At 47.9% G+C, this 24,908-nt stretch overlaps 1 long non-coding RNA gene across 1 annotated transcript; it reads left to right on the top strand.

Moving 5' to 3' along the window:
- Window positions 1–15,943: 15,943 nt before the first annotated feature.
- On the top strand, window positions 15,944–19,551 carry LOC121105543. The gene is made up of 3 exons (XR_005838130.1): window positions 15,944–16,984; window positions 17,451–17,680; window positions 18,262–19,551. It is a non-coding gene; the product is annotated as an uncharacterized LOC121105543 (long non-coding RNA).
- The last annotated feature ends 5,357 nt before the right edge of the window (window positions 19,552–24,908 follow it).

Raw genomic sequence — 24,908 nt, 5'->3', positions numbered from 1 at the left:
CTTCCTTCCTTCCTTCCTTCCTTCCTTCCTTCCTTCCTTCCTTCCTTCCCTCCTTTCATTCTTTCTTTCCTTCTTTGAATTTGGTTTCACTTACACCCAAATGCTGCCTATTCACTCCTCTTCTCTGCTGGGAGGAGATCATGTAAGATGGAAAACCTTTCAGCATGAAAGGTCACAATGCTTAAAAAGGTTCATAGCCTTTTATCTCATAATCCTACTTCTAGAAATTGATCTTAAGGAAGTAATTCTAAACCTCATTAAAGACCCAGGAGTAACAACGTTCCTCATCAAGTTGTATACTTTATAATTGCAAAAAATTGGAAGCACCCTCAGAATAAGGGAATGGCTAAGTAAGCCATAGTTTCTTGAAACCACAAAATACTGTGTGAACAAATGGTCTTTAAAAGTTTGACATAAAAAGTTGAAAACTGCAGAATGAGAAGTGGCGAAATGAGATACAAAATTGACTGTGTGGTGTAATTTCAACTCTGTAAACAAAAAATGAATTGGAAAATATTGAAAAGCTTTTATGATCATCAGGATAAAAATATAACTCAAATATGAAGAGATAAGACTGGGCAAAATATTACAAGGAAATCTCTTAGTGAAGGATATACAGATGTGATTTATTTTGTTTCCTATTTTTCTGCATTTTCCAATTTAGATATTATTTACATAAGCTAAGAAACAATTGTAAGGAAGCCCACAGTGCAGGAGACCCCAGCAGGACGACTATCCTGGGGCTCCCACACCACACCAACTCTCCACCCCCACTGGGGCCCAGCGCTCATTAGCAGCTCAGTGGCCTGAGGCCAGGCAGAGGGTGTTCTCCTGTGCTGGTCGCTAAATTTAGACTACAGGTGGCAGGAAGGACACAGGAGGAGGATAAAGATCTAAGGGGGTGGCTGCTTAGGATATCTCAGGAACCTAAATCTGGGTTGTGCTGTTGAGTGGAAACACCAGGTCCAAACATCTCAGCCAGCCACGGCTGCACGCGGTGTTCATCCTGAGAACTGGAGGTTATCACTTATCCCCACGCTTAGCCGCGCTTATCCCCACGCTTAGCCGCGCTTATCCCCACAAATGCCCAACCCACGCGTCACCGGCAGGAGTCAGTCGAGAGCAAAAGCCAACGGGACAGATGACCCCACTAGAGACTTGGGGATGTGCTCGGCCCCTTCCCTCCGTTGCTCCAAAAGCTGACAGACTCCACCTGCTGGGAGGTCAGATTCCCAGCAGATTCCAAGCTGGACAAAACCCAGGGAATGCATGAGTTCTTTCCTCCATCTCAAACGTCCGGCATGGAGGTGAAGAGCGAGGGCTGAGGAGCGAGCTCTGTTTGCCTTCCAGCTCTTCCACCAACCGGCTGGGGGACCTTGGATAAGTTGCTTGATCGGTGGCTCAGTTTCCCCACTAGCTTTGAACCTAGGACCTGGCATACAGTTGGTGCTTGATAAAAGGTGTTGTATGAATGATAAGGAGTAAGATAGGGTGGGCCTTGTCAAGCAGTCCCCGGGGAAGGCTCACGGGGGCTTCCCCCCATTGGGAAGAGACATACAGTATGGTGTTGCTTGCCCTACCACACCCATACCCCACTTCCGACAGGTGAATTCCTTTCTGCCCATTCAGGCAACTTTTCTGGCTTCCCTCTTGGCAGGCAGGCACAATTTGACGACCCAGTCCACCATGAGGGATGACTCTGTCTTGTCTCCCGTATCACCATCTCGACTTCATTCGATATCTGTTCAAACACAAGTTAAAGAAATAGGTACTAAGTAGAGCGGAAACATAATAGATACAGAAGATCCAGTCCTTATCCTTACCATCAGGAGCCAGGGAGCTAACTGTGACCCAAAGTGCTAGTTGTAAAGGAGAAGCTGGGATCCAGCGCTCCCTGGGGGCCTTGGATCGTGCGCCGGGGAGGCTGATGGGAAGGGTACCGCAAGCCTTCACCTTTGCACGGATGCTGCGGGAGTAGTGGCTACCCTGACAATTGAACGGGAGCTAAAGGGGGCCCCGCTGCAGAGGACTGGGTGAGAAAGGGAGAATCTGCCTGTTCTGGGGACAGAGTGAAGAGACATAGGGATAGAGAGAGGAGTCCCTTAATGTGGGCAGGAGAGTGCATGCAGTGGGGGGAAGAGGGGCTGGAGCCCTTGCCCGGGAGGGGAGGCTGGGATGGGAGTTACCAAGCTCGTGGTGCAGAGATGAGGCTCAGAAACCAACAGTGGGCTGAGGTTGGTCTCGGAGCTGTCATAGGGTTAAACAGAGACACACCACAAGACAGACCGTAGGTGCAGGGAGCAGAGGGCTTCTCGGTGAAAGAAGCCCAGGGCTCTCAAGAACTAGCAGGGAGAGCTTCCTCGGCTCAGGCAGAGAGGCGGTCAAGAGCTAGGCTGGGGGGAGCGTGCCCAGTGGCAGCTGGGGGTTGGTGGGGTAGTGGGAACTGTTTTTGCCCATCGGTCCCACAATCTCCCTTTCTCTAGCCATACTTGCATCTTCGTCTCAACCATGATGTTATTGTATTATCTTTAAAAACGTGGAAAAGCCCCCCACCCCCCTTTCCCACCACCCCTACCCTATTACACTGCCTCTGGTCACACACAGTGGAGTCCAGGCTGGAGCCAAGTGTAACCAGCCCAGCCCACAAGGGTCAAGGGGGCCTCAGGGGACCTTAACCACTAAAGGAAAAATAGCACATCAAGGCATCCCCCAAGGGGCCGGCCAAGAGATGCCGAAGCCCACGCAAACTTCTCCAAGGGTCAAGAGGGGTGGGAGAGCTTCCCTTGAGTGGGCCTGAGGGGAAAGATAAACAAAAAGGAAAAGCAGCATCCAGAGGAAAGGAGGAGAGAGCAGAGGCCACCCCCAAATGCGGCCCGAATGTCTGAGTGCCCTGCGGCCCAGAACAGTTCATCCAGACCCTCTCATTCGTAGGGAATCTCTCCATGGCCTCCAAACCCACACTGACTGTGGTACCGGAGGTAGTTTCCTTTCAACCACTCAAGTAGGGGCCGGGCCACATGAGGAGTGCGTCCACTGCTCCCAGCCACCAGTCCACGCTGGGAATTCAAGCGGAGGAGGGAGCATGCAGCCGGTTTAACGCCTGGCCGGGCTGTGTGGATGTAGGGGCGAGTGTGCTCACATGTGTGTGCACGCATGCTTGCGTGAGCGCACACGTGTGTGCGAGTGTGCGTGTGCGAGTGTGTGTGTTAAAATGGAGCTTGCTCGCCAGTGGATCCGGCCCACCAGCGACAACTGCGCCGGCAGTTGGAGATGAGGGGGCTTCCGGGCGAGGCCAGTGTGGCTAATTTAAGTCATCTGTCTGCTGAAACTTCGCGAAAACGAAGTTTTAGTAGGATGCTTCATGTGGGCGCTGTGGTTCAACAGAAATTCCTTTGAAATGATGTCTGAAGAGTGAGTCAAAATAAGGCCGAAAGCTGGGGATGAGTAACTCCGGGTCGGAGCCCGGGCTGGGCGGAGAAGGTATTTGCAGAGAGCGCCAGGCGAAGTGGAAGGGAGATGCGGGCCTCCCGGGCTCTCAGCCCAGGGCGTGGCCCCCGCTGCCACCCGGTCCCGCGCTCTTCCCGCCCCGCGCAGACTTCAGGGGCTGGACCGAACCTCAGTTCTCCCAGCCAAGCCCCGCCCTCCCTTGGTCAGAATAGAGTTTCTTTCATTGCTTTTTCTTTTTAAAAAGCACCATTGCTCATGATAGAAAATTGGAAAGCAGAGCCAAGCCAGAGGGGGGAAAAATGGTAAAATATCCGTAATCTCACTTAACTTTAAACAATCCCTGGTAACACTATGATGGATAATTAAAATAGCCCTCTAGGTAAATAGCATAAATTCTTACTGCTTTCTTTGGATACATTCCCAGAAGTCAAATTTGGATTCTACAATTTGGATAATATTTTGCACTATTAACACTGTGTTAGATCATTAGAATATTCTCCTGGGTAAAAATAAATATCTGTGCTATTATACATAATATAATACAGAATATAAAATATGCATCATGAAATGTGTATAATAAATGTTATACTTTTATATATATACTATATATATACCATATACTATATACGATGTAATATATATAGTATATATACTATATATACCATATACTGTATACCATTTAATATATAGTATATCTACTATATATATACTATATACCATGTAATATATATAGTATATCTACTATATAATAAATGTTATACTATATAGTAGATATACTATATATAGTAAAATACATATAACATGTATTTTATACACACATACATATGTACCTTTTTTAAACAAAAATGAATTCGTCCTATATATATTATTTTTGTGATTTTCCCCCTTTTTACCTAACATTTTCTGTACCGTGGATACATTTATCAACATCCTTTTAATGCCTATGTGTTATCCTATTACCTGAACCACTAAGCTTATTTAACTAGTCCCCTGCTGCTGGACACTTAGGTTATTATTCCAACTTTTTCTCTATTAAGAACAGGGTTGTAACGAACATTCATGCCGCGAAATATTTGCCTAAATTCTTAATGCCTTTTTTGAATACATTCCCAGAAATCAAATTGCTTGCAGCTTCTTGATTTTCATATGTTAGGAAAATGAAACCCAGAGATTGGCCTAAAGGACTAGAAGCACCATTAAACGTGGGGGGGGGGGGATGGACAACCCGAGAACCGGAGGCCAGGCCTATTGGTCCCAGATGCAGCGCTATTTGCACTGTCCGAGATCAGGAAGGAACTCTCCAGATTCCTGGCAGTGGGAAACACCAGCTGTGAGAATGGGGGTCACAGCTGAGATACAATGTCTTGTAAAAGCAAGGGCTCTTCATTCAAAGTCACTTACGGGAGCTACTCGGCTTCTAGAGCCTCAGGTCTGGATACTCTTGAAATGCGTGCTACGTCTATCAGACCAGTCGGTATTTACCTGCCTTTAGCACGCTTTGACATTCCATCTCTCTGCCTCCCTTCTCTCCGGCTGGCCGCAGTAAATGGGGACATGTTTCCTTAAATTCCGCGGGGATTTCCTGGCCCATTGTGATACACCTACTTCTCACTTAATATCTAGGCCCTGAGATCTGGAGAACTGTCCAAAGTCCTCAGCACAGAAACACAAATTGTCCTATTTGTTAGAAGTAGGGCAAGACTCCTCCTACCCCAGGTCGCCCACCACACTTTAGTAGCACCTCTTAAACTGAGCCCCCTAGTGGCTGAACCAGTGAACTAGGAATCTTCTGCCGAGGGAGGAGGTGGCTGGATGGGGGAGAGGTGCAGGGGCAGATTTATAGAGGACTACGAGTGGGGGTGTACAAGAAAGGAGAGATTGTGCTGTGAAGTCAAAAGAATGTCGGCCTTCTCGTGAGAATCCTGGGCTCCAGTTCTGCCAATGTGCTGTGTGGCTTTAAGGAAGTTGCTTTCCTATTCTGGTCCTGATGATTCATTGGTTAACTAGGCATCAGACCGGTTGGGCTCTACTGTGCCTTTCTGCGTCAGCAGCTCTGCTGTTTTCCTCACTCATCTGGTTCGTTTGTTTAGTAACATTGCAGAGCATTTCTTTTGTGCCTCTTGACAGTCTTTTGTGTTTTCTGAATCTTACGGATGAATTACCAGGAATCGATCCTATGTTAAGGCCATGGGGAAAACTTCACGGCAAGCTCTGATGGTGGAGGCCAAGGTCAAAGCCCTCGAGGCACCTTTCCCGGTCAAAGCCCTCGAGGCACCTTTCCCGTAGCAACAAGCTTTTTTTTACAGTTGACCACACCCATTGTATTCAAGGCCTAGCACAGGGGCTCCAGGAGCTCGAAGGAAAAGTTCGTCCACCTCACAGTCGCCTCAATAATTCCCACTTCTGCCTCCTTCCTTCAAGGCTTTTGGGTCACCGGGGACTACAGAGTTGATAGAGTCTATCCATCATGCCAGCCTCAGCAAGTGGCAGTGGCATCCTCAACGGTCACACAACATGAGACTCTAACCTTCCCTTCCCAACCAGAGAGACTGCCATGTCTGCCACGCATAAGGAATGTGGGGAAGTGGTGGCATCGCTCTCTCTCACTCGCCCTGACTTACACCAGTCCCAGCTTTCCAGAAGGTTCCTATGCTCCAGGGTAGTGATTAAAAAAAAGTCAGCTCTCCCAAAGAAGATGAGCTGGTGGGGAAAGGAGGTGACAGGTGCCGTCAAAGCAGGCCTGCGTCTCACCCCCAACAGTCTAGTGGCATGGGAGCAAGGAGGGGGCTCCGCTGGGCTTCCTTCAGTGGCATTCCCCTCTCCAAGCCTCCTCTTGATGTTCAGTTTGAAATTCTTCTGGATCCCATTTTGTTTGGAGGAGGTAGGGTGGGTTGTCACAATGAAATTGGCTCTGGGCCTCTGGTTTCCATCAGGAGGACGCTGGCTGGATCATTTATGGGCTGGAAGTTGGAACTTCAAAGACAATTCAGTCTCCACTCCTGGCAACAAAAGATTTAGAAGCCAGGCCCCGGGGGGGCGGGGGGGAATGTTTGATGTTTTCCCCTCATTCCTTCTTTGTGAATGCAAAGTAAAGCAAGTTTAAAATGTGGATTAGTAAGTAGGGTATGGAGTAGAAAACTCCAGAAGGGTTTTTAGAGCAAACTTGCTAGAGCTCGGGAGAGCATGCAGCTCTGTTCACGGCGGAGTGATCCGAGGAACAAGCCAAGATCTACAATGGGAACCTGGGGCTCCACTTTCAGCTTTGTCATTCATGGGCCCCTCTCTGGGCCTCAGTTTCCCCCTCTGTTACCCACTCTGCCCATCCCACAGGGTTTGGAGAACGATCTGATGAGGGAAAGGACAGGAAGGTGCTTTGAAAAGAAGGCTCAAGAGCTATGTAAATGGAAAGGATGACTGTTTGTTTTCACAAGTGGAATTGTCTCTTTGCCATCACCACTGGAGAGGCTGTTTGAGCCGTAAGTATTTGGCCTCTGAACTTTGCTCAGCCTGGAGCAGCTGTGGGTGGCAGGAATGCCGGGAGGGAGGAAATATCAGAGTCAGCAAGCATGAGCCTCAGTCTCAGAGTTGGCCAGGTTTCTAGGGGGAAAAAAATCTCAAGTAGCTCTTTGTGGTCATAAGGAATACACTTATGTGATTGTTTTAAATATTTCAGAGTCTGAAAAAACGCTGTAAGGGACACATCGAGCTGGACAACAATAGAGGTACTCATTTAACCTAGGCTGCACAAATCCACATGAAATGGACAATAGAGGAAATTAAATAATTCAGTGCCCCTCTTTCATCCAGCATGCACGCACACACGGATAATTGCACCTGCCGTGATTCGGCTCGTGGTTTTAATTCTTCCTTCTTTGCATCTAGCCAGAATGTTTCCAGTCTTCAGAGTGCTTCCCAGTCCTTTGTCATTTGTCCTTTGTCCGTTCCTGGCTCCTATCGTAGGCACTTGATAGGTTTCTGATCAATGAAATGCCACCTGACCTGGAGGAGACGGTTACAGAAATGGCCTCCAATGAACCTGACTCTGGGCTTGATTTGCCTGGCTGGTGAGACCTTTGTAAAGGTGATACAAGTGGAACTTGAAAAGCACATGAAACTTGCACACCGCATGAAGAAACCTGGGCCGGCCAGCCTGTTGGGGGCACGTGGCCCGGTCAACAGCCAGCCCCAACTACACATCACGTGAGTAAGGCCGTTTCGACTCTCCAGTCCCCATCAAGCTACTTGAGGACTGTGGCCAGACGAAGTCAGAACGGCCCAGCCGAGCTCAGTTCAAGTGCTGACCTGTAGAACCATGAGGTCATATACTGTATTTTTAAGCCACTGATCTTTGGGTTGGCGTATCATACAGTCATAGATAATTGAGATACTACTTCTTTAAAAAGTGCACAGACACCTTTAGACCAGGAATGATAAATATGTAACATCTCATCTAACAAATTTAATGGATTGGTCGTGTCTTCCTGGAAGGCCATGTTGAGTAGAATTTGAAGTCCAGGTGACTGGAAAAGAAAGCCATAATCCATTAGGAATGTGTGCAAAGAACGTGCGTGGGGGTAGTGGCGATATGTATGTCTTATAGTTGCCATCCTTGTTCTGTTTTTTCAGTCAGGGGTCAATGAACAAAGACAGAACAATTATCAAAGCTAAATGCCAAGAGGGCCAATTGGGAAGGGGATTTTCCAGTGAGTTAAGTCTCATTTCCCAGGAACAGTGATGGTGAAGCTAGGACTCCTTGAGTGAACTCAGCCAGACATTATTTATGTCACTGGACTGCAGAAACCCACAATTTGGGACTCGACGTGGCTTCCCAGGTTTGCCTGGGACAGTGTACAAATGGCTCTACTCCGCTCATAGATCCAGTCATCAGCTTGATAGGCACAGAAACTCAGTGTTGTTCTTGTGTCCAGAGCTGATTGGGCTCTTGGGAACAGCCCTACAAGAATCATATTCATGAGATATCGTTAGCAAAATAAAATGCAAGGACTTTCCAAGGATACAACACTTCTTATCAGCTCCCCCGACTCAATTAGTCATCAGAAAAGCTCCATCCCATGGAGGAAGGAAGAGGATGGAACGAGAAGAAAGGAAGTGGGAAGGTTCAGAGGGAATATTTCACACAAGTCAGGAAAAGCAGATAAAATATCTCTGTCTGACAACAGTACTCTCTGTCTAGCAGTGGGAAACCCCAAACCTCAGGTCCAGCGTTTCTCTCCCTTGAGAATAAGTGGACACTGACCAATGGTCGACAGTGACGTATCGTCCCAAGATCCTTCTGGGTGATATGCTTCATCAGACATAATAATAAAATTGATTAGCTACTGCTATTTTTTCGTTCAGAAGCAACTTTTGGGGATCCCACCTTCTTTAGAATTTGCCTGCCCAAGTTCCTGACTGTCCATTACCACCTTGATTTAGAAGGCATCTTTCCCCTTCAAAGATTTGTACATAATGCTTGATTTTGTCCAGCTACCATCTATCCATCCGTGCATCGTTTCATCTCTTTGTCCTATAAGGTCTTATGCCCTCAGTTGGTGCTGGGGGACACAAAGAGGCATAAAGCATGGCCTCTGTCTTTAAGGAGCCTCAACGGTGAGAAAGGAGACGGGAGTCTAGGTGAAGGTCAGTCCGAGACAAGCCCAGGGATGACGTGAGGACACTCTAACTAAGAGGAGAGTGAGCAGAGGTGATTGGGAAGAAAGGGCAGATATCGGAGAAAGGGAGTGTTGCAGAGAGAAAACGGACTGTGACTGTCTGGAGCGCGGGAAGTGAGAGAGAAGGAAGACACTGGAATAATAAAAAATAAAAAAATAACGAAGTATCTGTTACTGTCATTATTATCATTACTAGCTGCCATGCAATGGGCACTTCCGCCATGCCAGGTGCCATTCTAAGCCCTTTATATGCACGAAGTCATGTAATCCTCACAACCAAGTGAGGTAGGTACCATCGTTATGTCCACATTTCAGATGAGGAAGTGGAGGCACAGAGAGATAAGTAAGGTGTCCAAGGTGACACAGCTAGCTTGGCAGGGACAGGATGACCCTCAGTCATCCAGTTTGGTGTCTTAGCGGATGCTTCCTGCAAACAGAGGAACTAGAGGAGGAAGATCCACAGGACAGTTCTAGAAACGTGTGACTTGGGATGCCTTGGGACCATCCCAATGGAGAGCTCCAGTGGGAATGGGGGTCAACGAGAGCATCTGTGCTGGAAACATCGACTTAGACACCATCCATGTCATATGCGGTGGTACGAGCCACAGGTCTGGTATGGCATGTCAAGGACAGGGCCACGGTCAGGACCTGCATGAAGACCCAAGGCCCCTCCCTAGGGGGCATTTGGAGGAAGAGGAGAGGGGTAGAGAGTGTGGAAACAAATGATTAAAAAATGAGGCTCTGAACCAGAAACAGGAGGTAACATAGCGAGTGAGCGAGTGTAAAGTTTCAAAAAGGGGACAGCGTTCCAGTGAACACCGCCAAAGACAGCAGACAAATGCGGTCTGAAAGGCAACCACTAAATTAGACATTCCGGCAGTTTGACAAGGAGTGACCCTGACAAGCACACTTTTAGAGGCCTCAACACCAGCTCCCAAAACCCCGGGATCAGTGGTTCTCGAACTCTGGTACGAAAGAATCTCCTAGTAGTTGATTAAAATTCAGGTTCCTGGGACCACCTCTAGAGATTTGGATTCATAAGGCTTGAGTTGGGGTCCAGAAACCTCAATTTTTAAAAAGCCTTCCACCGCACAAGGTGATTCTGATCTGGATGTTCCCGAAACTCTATTTTGATAAGCACTGCCCTGAAGACATAGGCTTTCCTTCCCCACCTGCCCCAGGTTCTAATTTCCTGTTAAATGATCCACAAGCTTTCTGTGGGACATCCACACTGCGAGGGGCCAACCTTTGCCGTGCATGCCTTCCCACGGAGGCCTTGCTTCATGGCCCTAGTGATGGAATTCTATCTCAGTGCGACAGCTAGCAGAATGTTCGTGCATACCCCGGACACACAGGCACGCCCTGAGCATACGCAGGATTGGAGAGAAAGCCATTGATCCCAGAGATGAACACTTATAAGCAAATAGATATAAACACGAGTGACTGATCCAAGGAGAAAGAAGAGGAGACTAGAATAAAACAAAAGCCCACAATACTCAAGTGAGGCAAATACCACCAAAGAGAGCGTAGAAATGAGGTTCTTAACTATTAAGTATGTTGCATTTACCCTAAGGGACAGAGTGCTAAGGGAACACGGAGGAAGAAGTAACAAATTCTACTTGGAGAAGCTCTCGAGGGCATCCTGGCGGAGGCGGCATTTGAGTCCTTCCCCGGTAAGAAGAGTTCACGGAGCAGAGAAAGGGAAAGGGAGGCAGGAAGGAGCAGGGTGTTTCCAGGAAAGAGGGAAAGCCCGGCTGAGGCTGGAAGGGAGGACGCAGGGTAGAGGGAGGGAGACGCAGACGGAGTAAGAGTAAACAAGGTTGAAAGCTGCCTGCCTGGGGCATGTCTTTGGAAGGTCTTTGCTGCGTTCTAAGGAATTTAAACGTGATCTGGGAGGAAGTGGGGAGTCCCTGTGGTTTTTAAGTGGAGGGCGAGTCTTTTGTTTTAGGGAGCTGAGGATGCCCCGGAGGGGAAGCTGGCAGACCCCTTCCTTTCCGCCCACGAGGACGGCATCCAGTGGAAGGGAACTTTCTAGTACAGCCAGGATCCGGAATTCACACCGTCCTCGCGGGCACTGCTTTTGAGTCTGTTTCTTCTCCGCTGTGGGACCTGAAGACTCTCATTTGGGGAAAAAAAAACCACAGGGAATGAGGAGGGAGAGAAAGCTGAGGGAGAAATAACCCTCAGCTCCGATTCCTCAAATGGAAAAAAGAAAGGGTAACGTCTTCCTGTCTAAACATGGATTTAAAATAGTCACAATAAAATGCAGTTTGGTTTTGCAGGGTGGGCTAGGGGAGGAGAACCAAAAATGACCAAAGAACAACAAAGTAGAAAAAACAAGCAGAGGAGGAAAGAATATAAAAACAGGAAGTCGGCAGGCAGCCATTCTCCATGAGGTCACTGGCAAAGGCCCGAGGGGCCGAGTCTCTGCAGGTCCTGGGGAGGAGGCCTCTTCTCGTGGCCTTGGGCACTTGAACGGGTCAGAACATGGGGTCAGTGCCAGACGCATCTGGAAAATCTCAAAAACTGCTTCTGCGTAGGGTGGGGGCGGGGTAGTCTCAAGGCTGCCCAACTGGGCCCTGGGGGTGAAGCAGGAGGCAGTCGCTAAATTCAAGTCAGAAATGGAGTCCTGGGTGTGGGCCTGTGTGACTTCGGGCGAGGGCCTCTACCTCTCTGGGCCCGTTCTCTCATCCGCGATCTAGTGTGGTGGGCCAGGCCTCTCTGTATGGGTGGCAAAGGAGTGCACTGAAACCCAGCTGTGCGCTCTGGCATGAGCGGTGACCAGGAAGAAAGAGCGTTTTGTTTTTCTAATTTACACCAAAACATGGTTGTGCCAGCCAAACCCAGAGCCCACAGGACTGTGACCTCTTAGGTACCTTTCTCTCATATCTGGGAGCTTCCTGGGCTAACGGGAGCTCTGAAGCAGGGTGTGTGGGTGCAGGTTGGGAAAGTGCTAAGCCCCCATTCCCCCGCCCGCCAGAGAGAGTGTTGCATGACAGGCTAAGGAACTTAGACTCGAGCGTGAAAGAAATGGAAAGACAGATTTGCTGGAGCCCACTTGCCCCACCCCCCACCCCACCCCAGCCCCAGTCTTGCTCCATGGAGAGCCCCTGCTACCACTGTCACCCACCTCCCAACACAGCAGGCTGTCTCGGCCACCCTGGGGTGAGCCCCAGGTTTGGGCATGACCTTTACTGTACCCCATTCTGAGAGGACCCGCCGAGGCTGGCCGCAGAGCTGCCCAGAAGGCCCAGGTACACAACCTGGGGGTGGAGGGAGTGAGTTAGTGCCCCACGGGGTGGATTTTGACAAACGAGAGACCTGAGACACGGAGGAAGCCACAGGGAGACTCCCGGCTCTTCTCCCCAACCCAGGTCTGCGGGGGGGGGGGGTTCATGTGGTCTCCCCAGAGATATCCAGCATGGCCCAGTGGTCCTTTCTTACTCGTGGGGCCACAGCCAGCTCAGAAGAGACCGTTTCGTGTTTTGCTTTTTCTCTGCCTCACTTCCCCTTTCTCTCCATGTCTCCGCCCTGGGATTAACTCCCCAGCCCCGAACAGCTTCAGCATATAAGTTTTGCCTCTTGTCGTTTAAGGAAAATGGGCTAAAGCCGAGGGTTCCTGATGGCTGACACTGGCCATCATTTTTTTTTTTTTTAAGATTTCATTTATTTCTTTGACAGAGAGAGAGGGAACACAAGCAGGGGGAGCAGGAGAGGGAGAAGCAGGCTCCCCGCCAGGCAGGGAGCCCAACACGGGGCTCGATCCCAGGACCCCGGGATCATGACCCGAGCTGAAGGCAGACGCTTAAGGACTGAGCCACCCAGGCGTTCCTGACATTGGCCATCGTGCTGACCCTGGCAAGTGAGGGCTTGCCGCCGTAGCAGTGTGACTTTTCTCGCTTCTGAGCGTGTTGGAACGAAGTCCGTACTTGTTGCACACATCCGGGCCGCAGAATCAAGAGGGCCTGGGGTCAGCCAGATGGGGCCTGAAATGCTGGCTCTGTCGCACACCAGCTACATGCGCAAACTGAGACGATGGTGGCCTGACTTCACCAAGTCTCGGTCTCCTGTTCTGCGAGGAAGATGGAGATGACCCATCTTCCTTCATGGAGTCGGTGCTGTTTCAATGATGACATGGTGTTTGTGGGAGAGCCAGCCGACGGCTGGATGCAGGGAGGAGCTCAGACAATGCTGTTGTTGTTGTCACGATGGGGAAAATTGAAGAGTAGGCATCCAGGAGGCCTTAGAGTCAGCCCTGCGACAGCCACTGCAGACAGGGACAGACGCGGCCTGCGGGAGGGGCGTGGCCGTGGTGGCCAAGGCCCGTCTGGAAGATTGCCCAGACTAGATTCGGAGCGTGGGGATTCTCTGTCGTTTGGCTGCTAGTCCAGGTCCCCCAGCCACCCGTTCATCTACAGGCTGCCCGTGCCCGTCAGCCACCCAGCCCGACCTTGGCCTGGAGCATGTCCCCCCCTCAGCCCTGAGCGCTCTTTCCACTGCTGCTTCGACCCCAGTTCACCCTCAGGAAGGACAGGCTTCTTGCCTGGCACGTTTCCACTCTGGCCTTGGTCTTGGAGACCGGAGGCGTGATTTGGCAGGAGGTGAGGTCCAGGGCAACCTAGGCCAGAGACTGTCACTGCCCGCAGCCTCAGCAGTCTGCGGAAGCCTCTGAGGCCAGCTCCCATGTCAGCGACTGGACCTCAGGGACGTGGCCACACGGCCCAGCAGCGCTCTTGCTGGGGCCCGGCCTTCACTCCCACTGCCCCACTTCCGCGTGGTCACAGACCAAGGGGCTTCCACCCCCTCCGCTTCCCCCTGAGCCTCTGCACCCGGCACACATCTGAAGCTGAGCACCTAGTTTTGGGGAAACTGAGGCAGGCTTGAGCACATGCTACCCTCGGTCATCCGCAGGCTTACGGGAGGGTTTTGCTTGTTTTGTTTCCCTTTTTGATGATGGGGGTGCATGCACATGGAAAAAGCCCGAAAGAGCAATGCAAGCTGGGGGAGGGCTAGCCCTGGCCTCCCTGCGCTGGCTGCTGTGAGCACACACATGTCCAAACCAAATGGCTTGGCCTCCTAGGAGAGAGATGTGCCACGGGTCTCACTTAAAAAAAAAAATCACTTTAAATTCTGTTGACCCACTTCTATAAAAGGATGAAGGACCAAAGCCAAAGGAACAGACCCCCCAGCTGGGCTCCATCTTTTACCTGCAGGCTCAGGGATTCTTCCCTTTCATTTTGGCAATGTGGACATTCGGCTCTCCGGCGGTGTTTGTTATGTCGCCATCTGGTGGTGGCAAGGGGTAACGGCCTACTTCGGCTCTGGAGTCGCAGTGCTCGTTCCCGCAAGTTCTGCACTGGGTGAGTCCACTCTGTACCAGGCACTGGGTGGTACTTGCGGTCAGCTCTTTACGTTAAAAATAAGTGGTAGGAAACTGCCCTTGGGACGGGTAGGAACTGCCATTCCACCACCTTCCACAGTCGCGGTAGTGGAGGACCCCCTCCCCCCGCCCACCCTCCCCACTCCATTTGAGATTTCACCCAGAATTCTGGAGGCTGGACGGACTCCGATGGAACGAGGGGGGCACAATTCATTTCGGGTACAATCAAACGGGACCTTTTCCAGCTGTGGTATTGTGTCATCCCTACACGCCGGTGGTTCTCAGCCCTGGCCGCCCATTAGAATCACCCACAGGCTTTTAAAACCAGCGATGCCCGGACCTCACCCCAAGAGACTCTGATTTAATAGTGCAGGGGTGAGGTATTGGTATTTTTAAAGCTCTCCGGGTGACTCAGATATGCACCCAGGATTGAGAAATGCTGTACAATTGGTCAGCATAGGTCAGACATCACCCTTTCTATTGTCGTTACAACTGGGAGACTTATTCCCTCACAGTCGTTAGGCTCCCCAGTCCCCACAATCAGACGGAGCTTGGGAGCCGCCCGGCCCCATCACCCAAGAATGTCATCTGTCTCTCGAATGACAAGGAGTATCTTCCAAGTTTCCAGGGGGAAACTTCGAGAAGCTCCACAGCTACAATCAAAAGGCGTATGACCCGTAGGCCCCTTTTCCTTACTCTTGGCCAGACAAAGGGAGCGCTATTGGAAAGTCAAATGGTTGGGGAAGAGTTGAACGTAGAAGAATATTCTGGTCACCAAAAGAATGTAAAGTAAAACCCCAAGGGGGAAGTCTTGCAAAGGATGGGAAGTTGGGGAGAGAAAGTTTGTTTTGTTTTCTCCATAAGGGTCTAAAGTTAGTCTGTGCTCTCTGGGAACTGTCATTGCAAAGGGCACGTGGGCGCGGTCGGTGCATGGATGATTGGAAGAATAAAGAGGCCTATTTTTCAATTTACAGTGGTGAGACACCGGCAAGAGGACCAGATATGGAGTCCCCCACATCCCCCACAGTTTCTCTGGCTCTGAGGGACTTGGGGAGCCCAAGGGCATCTTGGACTATTTTGCTGAGCCATTCTGGACAGAGTAACCAAGATTTAGTTAAATGAACTTCTGGGGAGTTGGGTGGGGCTGGGAGATCCTTGGGTGACAGGCAGTCAGTCTCTAAAGATGGCAGGTGGGGTTTCCTAAGCACAGGAGGGGATGCACACCCCGGAGCGGGGAGGTTTGCGGAGGAAGGCGTCTCTCCAGAATAAGGTCATGGCAACAAGATGAAGTTCTTTTTTTTTTTTTTTAAAGATTTTATTTATTTATGTGACAGACAGACAGACAGACAGACAGAGAGGGAACACAAGCAGGGGGAGTGGGAGAGGAAGAAGCAGGCTCCCAGCGGAGGAGCCCGATGTGGGACTCGATCATGGAACGCTGGGATCACGCCCTGAGCCGAAGGCAGACGCTTAACGACTGCGCTATCCAGGCGCCCCAACAAGATGAAGTTCTGCAGGGTACCCACCTAAAGAGTTTCCTCCTGTGAAATGTTTCGTTTCTTGGATGTTTTTCCAAGAAAAATGGTATTGGTGGCCCTTTAAAATTCTCCCTCTTATACGTTGTCACTGTCATTTGTCTAACCTTTAGTGAAGTCTGATGCATTTATTCACGTTTGCGTGACAATGTTGTGAAGAGAGCCGGAGACACAGGAGTCTGTCTTCGCCCTCCCGTAGCCATGACTCTGGAAGGAGCAGGACGCTGGGGGCGGCCTAGCCCCGTGTTGACCTGAGCGGGGCCCACACAGAACCCAGAGCCACCAGGAAGAGAACAGGCCTCAGAGGGACAGAGGCCAGGGAAACTCAGATGTGGGAGAAGGGAGACAACCCCTGTTTCTCTCCCAGATATAGAAGGGGGTGACCCTAAAGATACAAGGGAACGCCATCGCTTAGGTCACACCCTAAATGCCTTCATTACTGAGGTAAAGGGGGAAGAGAAGCTTGACTGAGACGGCTGATCTAGAGATGTGATTTTAACTGAATTGGCTTGGGGGCAGCACCGGGATATTCAGAGACTTCCCACAGAGATGGGGACATATGTGGTAAAGAGAAGGTGGGAAATTTAAGACCAGAGGTACAAGCTGGAGAATCTAAGCAGTATGAAAAACTTCCGGGTGTAACAGCTTTTAGAGACATAGACCAAGTCCAGGCCCTTTATCTTCCACGTGAAGAAACCAAGACTCTGAGGGGGGCAAGGGTCACTGATGTCCCCAGGGCTACAGCACTGATTGGCCTAAGATCTGTGACTTGATCCCACCTCTCCTGACTCCCAATTCAGATCTTGTGTTTGTCTTTTTTCCCAGGTGTCATCTTGATCCTGGTAATTTCAACATTGTCCGTGGTGAACACAAGAAAGACAATGCATGGGGTGTTCTGGGGAACTCACCCGCCAATACCCTTTCATTGGGTTTTCTGGTGCCGATTAAAGGTACATTTTATCTTCTATTTTTCAAAAATCTATTTCTGTTTTGTTTTTAATAGCCTAATGACCAATGTTTGTGTAGGCAGAGTTAAATCTGAGTCAGGACTCTCCCCTTTGCCTTCAGTGCCCTCCAAGACTTTAGGACAGCACGGACAAAGTGTATCAGATGTTTTTAATTTAAAAGGGAACTTGAAACTGAGCCATGGAGCTTGGCTGCGGTCCTTATGCTAAGTGATCCCCATGGAGGCCGGCCTAACCCGTTCTCGGAGGAGACATTTGTCCATGCCCAAGGTGACCAGGGTTGAGAAGAGGAGAAAAAAGGCAGGAAAGAGGTGCAGACACATACGGGATATAAATGGAATGGCCCCTTTGAATGAGAATTGGCTAGTCAGAGACAGCAAAAAGGAGGGAGTGAAGGATTCTTAGAGCTGGGGCTTAAATCTCTCTCCCTCTCCCTGTCTCTCTCCTACAGGCTAATGTCGGTGCAGCCATTTTGTCAGCCTGGACTTGGGGCTTCGGGTTGCCGGTTTTGCTGCCAGCCAGGGGGTCCAGCAAACAGACCACTATTGGCGCTCGAGAACCACCCCTTTTCTGCATTGAATGAGAAGCCACCTAAAGTAGTGACTCACGGGCCTTCCGACAGCCTTGACCACACTCATTTTCCAGTTGTTTCTGAGGTCAGAGATGCCAGCCCTTCCCAGGGTGGGTAAGCCTCGCTTGTCCGTGAGGGGTTGGCAAAGAAGCTAGCTCCGGGGAGGTGCTCAGACTTGCCTGGGTCTCCTGAGCGCTGTGTTTATAGCAACGGGGCCCAAGCTGTGAGCTGGGGGAAGCTGGTAATAAAGCTTCTGTGGTCTGGGTCAGGTCGCCCTGGACCTGGGACCCTCTGAAGGCCTGGAGACGCCGTGTTTGCCTCTTCTGAGACAGAAGGCCAAGAAAACACATTGGAAGAAGCCCCGTCCTGCATCACTAGAGTTAGCCAGACAAGGAAGTTCTGTCCAACCACAAGACAGAGCAGGATTTTTAAAAAGATTTTATTTATTTGAGAGAGAGAGAGAGAGAGCACGCATGCTCCAGTGGGGGATGGGGAAGGGCATAGGGGCAGAGGGAGAGAGAGAGGCAGACTCTCCGCTGAACAGGGAACTTGAGGCGGGGCTCAATCCCAGGACCCCTGGATCATGACCTGAGCTGAAGGCAGACGCATAACCGACTGAGCCACCCAGGCGCCCCCAAGACAGCGCAGTATTTTAGTAGCAAACTGTTTTCTTTTCCTTCCTGGTCCTTAGTCCCAGTCGAATGTTTCAGTTATTTGGACCTCTTCTCTCAAGGTATGATTACTTTTCTTTTTAATCAATCATTTTGAAAAATGAAAAAGCCCTTTGCCATAGCTCACTAGTATACATCCGTTCTCCACATAGCAGCAAGGACGATCTTCCAGAAGCACAGATTCGTACCCAAGTGTTCCTACGGCTCCATCTGGGCTTGCCCATCTGTCTGACCTCGCTGACCTTACTGGGTTTGCTATCCACTAACCCCCAGATCTTTGAGTTCCAGCCACAGTGGCCTTTGGTTCCTTCCTCAAGCACTTCGGGGTCGGGGAGGGGGGCCGTGGAATCAGCCTCATACACACCTGACACCACCCATCAATCATTTTTATTGCTTTAAAAGTTTACATGCAATAAACTCTGCTTTTGTCGTACAGTTCTATGCAGTTTTGTACATGGATAGATTCTTGTCATCACCACCACAAACAGGATACAAAACAATTCCAACCCCCAAAGAATTTCCTCGTGCTACCCCTCTGTACTCCATTCCTGCCCTCCTCCCCTCCCCTGGGGCAACGCTGATCTGGTCCTATAGCTCAGCCTGGTCCAGACTGTCACAGGAAGGCAATCATACAACAGATGTCTCTTGACACTGGCGTCTTTCACTTAGCATAACGCATCCGCGATTCCTCCACATCGTTGTGTGTCGCAATAGCTTGAGCTTGTCCCTAATTCGTGCTGAGTGCTAGTCCACTGTTTGGACGTATCACAGGGCTTTTGCTGTGTTCTGTTTTGTTTTTCCCATGTACTCACTGAAGAGTATTTGAGTAGTTCCCAGTTTGGGGCGATTGTAAATAATGCTGCTACTACACGTCGGTGTCCAGGTTCCGGAGTGAGTATGTCTTCACTGCTCTACAGTAAACACTTACGGATGAGATGGCCGGGTCAAATGGTTAAGTATGTGTTTAACTTCATAAGGGAATGTCAAACTGTTCTCCAGAACGCCTGTTCTGCACCACACTGCGTTCCGCCAGCCCCACCTGAGAGTCCGGTTGCTCCACACCCTTGCCAGCACTTTGTATTATCAGAGTTTTTCTCTTAGCCTTTCCAATATATATGTAATGGTAACTCCTTGTGGTGTTTAATTGCATTTCCCTAAGAGCTAGTGATGTGAAAGGCTGTCCATATGTTTATTTGCCATCTATATATTTTCTTCGGTGAGGTACATGTTCAGATCTGACCATTTAAAAAATTTGGGTTGTTTGCTTTCTTATTGTTGAGGTTTCAGAGTTCTTTATATATTGTGGATAGAAGCCCTCTGTAGGATATATGATTTGCACATATTTCCTCGGTCTGTGGCTTATCTTTTCATTCTCTTAGCAGCGTCTTCCACAGAGCAAAAGGTTTTAATTCAATGAATTCCAATTTAGAAGTTTTTTAAAGGAACTTGTTTTGTGATCCAAGAGCCCAAAGATTTTCTTCTTTTTCTAATCTGAGTGTTATCGTTTTTTTTTTTAATTTGACATTTAATTCCCTGATCCGTTTTCAGTTATTTCTCATAAACGATGGGAGGTATTCCTTGAGGTTCAAACCTTCCATATGGATATCCAATTGTTTCCAGCACCATCTGTTAAAGAGACAATTGAATTGCTTTCGTACTTTTGTCAAAACTTTGAACAGACACGTCACAAGAGAAAATATACGGATGCCAAGCGTGTGAAAAGATGTTCCACATTAGGAAAAGATCTCCAGTGTTAGGAAAATGTAAGTCAAGACCAGGCTGACTTATCACCACACACATTTTAGACCGGCCAACGTGAAGTGTTGGCAAGCATGTGACAGAGCTGGAATTCTCATACACTGCTGGGGGGGGGGTGTAAAAGGGTGCAGCCACTTTGGAAAACAGTTTGCCAGTTTCCTTAACAGTTAAACACATAGTTACCATTATCATCAAACCATTCTACTTCTAGGTATTTACCCAAGAAAATGAAAGCATATGTCCACACGCAGCCTTGTTTGCGAGCATTCCTAGCAGCTTTATGTGTCATAGTCAAAACCCAATACAACGCGAATGTCGGTCAATAAGGAGTGGGCAAGCAAAGCGTAATACATGAATATAACAGAACACTGCACGGCAATAAAGAAGAACGAACTACTGACAATATGCTATGACATGGATGATTCTCAAAGTAATTATGTCGAGCTCAAGAGGCAAGACAAAAAAAGTACATTCTGTATGATTCCATTCGTACACAATGTCGGGAAATGTCAAGCAACATATACATGAGAAAGCGGATTGGTGACGACCAGGACATAGGTGGGGAGGAGCAGGAAGGAAGGTTTACTAAAAGACACAAGGAAACTTCTGGAGATAATGGATATGTTGGTTATCTTGACTGAGGTAGTGTTTTCGCAGATATACACATGTGTCAAAATTTATCAAATTGCACACTTCACGCTACGTGTAGTTTGTCGTAAGTCATTTATACTTCAATGGAACTCTTTAAAACTGACCGTATTTCATGAATCTATTTCTGGAGTCTCTATTCTGTTCCGTGTTCGTCTATGCCTGTTTGTCAGTCCATACCGTACTGTTTGATCACTGTCATTTTTCTTATAATATATATTATAATCAGTTAGTGTGAGTCTTCCGATTTGTTCTTTTATTTTCATAATTATTTTGCATATTCCAGTTACATTACTCTTACATGTAAATCTTATAACCAGCTTCTCTGTATCGACGAAGAATCAAACTGGTACTTGTTGGGGATTGTGTTACATCACCCAGATCCGTTGAGTCTGACAGTTTAACTGTAGTGAATCTTCTCCTTCTCCTTCTCCTTCTTCTTTTCTAGAGAGAGATAGTGTGAGCACCGGGGCAGGGAAGGGCAAAGGGAGAAGGAGAGAATCTTAAGCAGGATCAATTCCCAGCATGGAGCCTGACCCAGGGCTCAGTCTCACAACCCTGAGATCATGACCGGAACCAAAATCAAGAGTCGGATGCCTAACTGAGCTACCCAGACACCCCTATAGTGAATCTTCTAGTACATGAACAGAGTCTGTCTCCCCATTTATTTGGATCTTTGGTTCTTTCGTCAGTGCTTCATAGTTTTTACCATATAGATTGTGTAGCTGTTTCATTATAGTTAGAGCTGAGTATATCATATTCTTTTTGGAGCTCTTATAAATGGTAATGTTTTTGAATTTTTGAAAGCATTTTGAAGGTTTTGAACTTCAATTATTTTTTAATTTTTGGACACATTACATTCGTTTATTTTATTTTTTATTTTTTTAAAGATTTTTATTTATTTATTTGAGAGAGAGAGCACAAGTCAGGGGGAGGGGCAGAGGGAGAAGCAGACTCCCCACTGAGCAGGGAGCCCAATGCGGGGCTCGATCCCAGGACCCTGAGATCATGACCTGAGCCAAAGGCAGACGCTTAACTGACTCAGCCACCCAGGCGCCCCTAAACTTCAATTTCTAATTGTTCATTTGGAAGTATAGAAAAATGACTGATTTTTGTCTGTTGACCTAGTCCATGACCTTGCTAAACACACTCAGTTCTAGAACTAGATTCCTTGCAATTTTTTGTTTAGACAATAATACCATCTGTGACGGGGGACAGTTTTATTTCTTCTGTTCCATCTGAATGCCTTTATGTCTTATCTTCTTACGCTTGCTAGGATTTCCAGTACAATATGGAACAGTTGTGGTCAGAGCTGACTGACATCCTCCAATGATCATCATTTAAAAAAAGAAAAAAAAAGATTTATTTATTTATTTGAGAGAGAGCAAGAGCACGCATGTGAGTGGGTGGAGGGGCAGAAGGAGAGGGAGGGAATCTCAAGCAGACTCCCCGCTGAGTGCAGAGCCTGACATGGGACTCAATCCCATGACTCTGAGATCATGATCTGAGCGGAAATCAAGAGCCAGATGCTTAACCGAGTCACCCAAGCGTTCCTCCAATGATCATTAATGTAACAAAGACGGCCAGACAGCAAGTCCCTCGTAACGTGATGCAAAAGGAATACACAGTCAGCCAAGAAGTATCCTTGGCAGAACTTGAGCCTGAGACTGTGCAAGCCTGCAGCCAGAGCCAACACTGGGGGGCGCCAAAGAACTCCGTGATCAAGTCCAATGACCTCTTAACACAATATTTCTAAAAATCAAAAGTAATGCCAAAAAATTCATGAGGAACAAATTATCAGTATTTTAAATAAAGACCAAATCAGTATTACTGGTTTTTCCTTTGCCTCAGTTTTCATCATGACTCAACTCTATTACTGATCTTGACCCCGGTCTAGAGTCAAGATCCAATGGCCATTTTACAGAAAATATAGTGACAGAAGAAACACTGAGTGAACCCAGCATGTGGTAAACTACAGGTCAGTGACCAGTTTCTTCAATACATAAACTGCAAGAAAAAAAACAAAGCTGGAGCCCTTCCCGAGTGGTAGTCGCACAGATATGTTCGCTTCCTGGTGCTTCAGGTGGCTGCCCTTACGATAGGTGTACTTTCCAAACGTATATCGTAATAACAAGGCTATTTAAAAGACGGAAGAAAAAGCACCTAAATCCACGTAGTTACTACGTTCAGGTGACTAGATTATGGCTATTTATACAATTTTATTTTTAATGTTGTTTCAATGTTTAGTAATTTTTTCATCATTTATTATTTTATAATCATGTTCTATAATTAATATAACCATGATTGCCATAAAATGTCGATGTCATATGGTTACATAATGTATCATTTTATAATCTATCCAATAAAATTTTGTGAATTATAAATTTATTTAAGCAAAAGTTTTAGAAAACCTTATCTGGTCCTTAATTGTTAGAGATGTGTACGGAAGTCTGCAGGGGTGAGCTGAATGAAGTCTGGGATTTATTTTTAAATACTTCAGCAATTAAATCCAGAAACTTTGCCCTTAAAAACAGAAAAAAGTAAAAAAGAAGAAGGGGAAGGAAGAGGAGGGAGAAGGAGAAAGGGAGGAAGAAACGGGCCAAATGAAGTAGATGAAGAAAAAATAGTAATTGTTGAATCTGAGAAATGTCTTATACACTCTCCTTTTATATTTGCTTGAAGGTTTTTCATTATAAAATTAAAAATAAATAAGATAGCCTTTCGCACCCACCTGCTATCGTTTCCTACCCCATTATCTCATTTTATTTTTCGTATTTCTTACCTGAAATTATCTTGCTAACTGGTGTATTGCCTGCTTCCGCCCGGAAGAATAGAAACACCACAGAAACAGGGTGCATCTGCGTCCTTCACGCCTTTATTCCCAGCAACTAAACCAGGTTAAAACGATGAACTTTATCAGCATCTCACATCCAGTAGGATTTTTCAAACAGGTGAGGTGTGGTACTTGAGGGTATTATATGGATGGATGGATGGATGGATGGATGGATGGATGGATTTGACAGACAGAGAGAGAGAGCACAAGTGGGGGGAGCAGCAGGCAGAGGAAAAGGGAGAAGCAGGCTCCCCGCTGAGCAGGGAGCCCAACATGGGGCTCGATCCCAGGACCCAGGGATCATGACCTGAGCCAAAGGCAGACGCTTAACCGACTGAGCCACCCAGGCACCCCAAGGGTATTTTATTTTTGATAATATTGCAAGAATAAGATCTCAGTACAGTCTCACTTTCTCTGTCAGAGAGATCCAGCTCTTCACACAGGTGTCCCAGCTCGTTTCTCCTCGGAGGGTTGGCCAGATTTTGATGGATGCAGAATCCACATCCCCCTCAGGAGTTCTTTGCAATCATTTCCTGGCCCCCCAATCTGGTTATTTCTAAACTGTAATGGCTACAAAACCCAGCACTTTATTTGACCTGCTGATGAATTTTCCTGTGAAGTTTTTAATTTCAAAGACCTTTGGGGTTTGATAGGCTCTATCTTCCTTAAAATATTTTTTTAAAGATTTTATTTATTTATTTTAGAGAAAGAGAGAGAAAGAGAGAACAAACAGGAAGAGGGGCAGAGGGAGAGAGAGAATCTTAAGCAGGCTCCACGCCTAGCACGAAGTCCAACTTGGGGCTGGATCTCAGGATCCTGAGATCACGGCCTGAGCCGAAACCACGAGTCGGACGCCGGACGCCTAACCGACTGAGCCACCCAGGTCCCCCTTCCTTGAAGTATTTTAAGGCCATACTAGACAAAGAACAGATGTTGCACTCTACAAATCTGCAATTACCAGCTTCTGGTCAGTTCTCAATGTCAAAGTCAGCTTCTCCATCTTGTGAAGAGACTGTGCAAGTCAGAACAAGCAAGTTTCTCTTCCAAAACATAGCTCATTTAAAGTAAAAATGCAGTAGAATTTTCTTGTATTTCTTGTGTTCAAGGACAGAACACATCTGCTTGTCTGTCTCCTTTATTTTCTTTTCTTGGTTGTGGGCTTGTGGACTTGTGGTATTAGATGAATCATTTTTGGGTAAAGAAAACATGTATTCATTTTCATAACGGTTGGCATCTGTTCTTTCTCTGAAGTCTGCCCAATGGCCACCTGACGTGACATATGAGAGACTCCAGTGCATGTGTATAATTGAATTCCTCTGGGCACTTGTTAACTGGGTTTGCCCTTCAGATTCCAGGTGTTTCAGGATGGGACCCTCATTTTACACACAAGACAGACAGCTTTGGGGGTCTCTTGACCTTGACTTCCAA

This window comes from Ursus maritimus, unplaced genomic scaffold (genome assembly GCF_017311325.1).
Source record: "Ursus maritimus isolate PB19 unplaced genomic scaffold, ASM1731132v1 scaffold_27, whole genome shotgun sequence".
In the NCBI taxonomy this organism is placed as follows: Eukaryota; Metazoa; Chordata; class Mammalia; order Carnivora; family Ursidae; genus Ursus; species Ursus maritimus.
The sequence above is the reverse complement of the archived record's forward strand: the minus strand, read 5'-3'. Positions and strand labels throughout refer to the sequence as shown.